This window comes from Arachis ipaensis, chromosome B5 (genome assembly GCF_059453495.1).
Source record: "Arachis ipaensis isolate K30076 ecotype BB chromosome B5, ASM5945349v1, whole genome shotgun sequence".
NCBI lineage: Eukaryota > Viridiplantae > Streptophyta > Magnoliopsida > Fabales > Fabaceae > Arachis > Arachis ipaensis.
Genome location: NC_142440.1, coordinates 46,569,353 through 46,571,023, shown reverse-complemented (window position 1 = coordinate 46,571,023; position 1,671 = coordinate 46,569,353). Strand labels below are relative to the sequence as shown.

Sequence of the window (1,671 nt, the reverse complement as noted above, 5' to 3'; positions counted from 1 at the left end):
AAATCTTTTCAAAAAATCATATCTTTTTATCTTTCTTTAAAAATTTAAAATTTAAAATTTAAAATTTCAAATTTCAAAATCAAATCTTTTTCAAAAATCAAATTTCAAATCTTATCTCACTTTTAAATCTTTTTCAAATCTTTTCAAATTCTTATCTTATCTTTTCTAATTTCAATTTTTAAAATAAAATCTTTTTCAAATCTTTTCAACTTCTATCTTATCTTTTCTAATTTTAAATTTTAAATTCAAATCTTTTTCAAATCTTCTATCTTATCTTAATTTCAAATCTTTCTTAATTAGTTACTTGTTTTCTCTTTCTTCTTTTTCAAAACTTCCTAACTAATTCTTCTCTCTTCTAATTTTTGAAAATATCTTCTCTATTTCTCTCTCTTCTTTTTCGAAATTCATTATTTAATTTTCAAATATTTTTAGTTAATTAGTTTTTATTTTCGGATTTAATTAATAAATAAAATAAAAATAAAAATATTTTGTCTTTTTGCTTCTAATTTTCAAATTATTCTTCTCTTTTATTCGAATTCTTTTTCTCTTCTTTCTATCATCATTCTTCTTTCTTCTTCACATCTCACAGGGAGTCCTCTGTTCTTGAACATAGAGCTCCCATTCTTCTTCTGTCTTGTTTTTTTTCTTGTTTATGTGCAGGAACAGAGATAAACAACCTCTATTTAATCTTGATCCTGAACCTGAGAGGACCCTAAAGAAGCATTTGCAACAAGCTAGAGCACAACACTCCAAAGGAAATCTCACAAAGATTTTCGAACAAGAAGCTAAAAGCATGGCAGCTGAGCCTAATAATGAAAAAGATGCAAGAAAGGTTCTTGGTGACTACACCATACCAACTTCTGATTTTTATAGAAGAAGTATCTCCATACCTGCCATTGGAGCAAATAACTTTGAGCTTAAGCCTCAGTTAATCTCTCTTATGCAACAAAATTGCAAGTTCCATGGACTTGCACTGGAAGATCCACATCAATTCCTATCTGAATTCTTGCAAATCTGTGACACTATTAAGACCAATGGAGTGGATCCTGAGGTCTGCAGACTTATGCTCTTTCCCTTTGGGGTTAGAGACAGAGCTAGAATATGGTTGCACTCTCAACCTAAAAAAAGCCTGAACTCTTAGGAAAAATTGGTCAATGCTTTCTTGTCCAAGATCTTTCCACCTCAGAAGATGAGCAAAATCAGAGTGAAAGTTCAATCCTTCAGACAAAATGAAGGTGAATCCCTCTATGAAGCTTGGGAAAGATACAAGCAACTGACCAGGTGATGTCCTTCTGACATGCTCTCAGAATGGTCTATCTTAGGTTCTTTAATGGTCTCTTTGAGATGTCCAAAATATCATTGGACAGCTCTAAAAGTGGATCACTCCACTTGAAGAAAATGCCTGGAGAAGCAAGAGAACTCATTGAGATAGTTGTAAACAACCAATTCATGTACACTTTTGAGAGAAACCCTGTGTATAATGGGGTAGCTCAGAAGAAAGGACACTACAACAAATTCGGGCTGAGGTAACCCTTTAAAAACGTTGCCTATAATAAAGGAAAGTGTTGCCTTTGATAAAAGGCAACACTTTCTGACAAAAAGCAACGCTTTTTGAGGAGTTGGCTATACGGCCGTTACTTTTGGTCTAAGGCAATGCTTTTGTGTATTAAA

The 1,671-nt window shown here is 32.1% G+C and overlaps 1 non-coding gene across 1 annotated transcript; it reads right to left on the bottom strand.

Moving 5' to 3' along the window:
- Window positions 1–1,195: 1,195 nt before the first annotated feature.
- On the bottom strand, window positions 1,196–1,304 carry LOC148564069 (small nucleolar RNA R71). The gene has a single exon (XR_015885057.1). It is a non-coding gene; the product is annotated as a small nucleolar RNA R71 (small nucleolar RNA).
- Window positions 1,305–1,671: the final 367 nt, after the last annotated feature.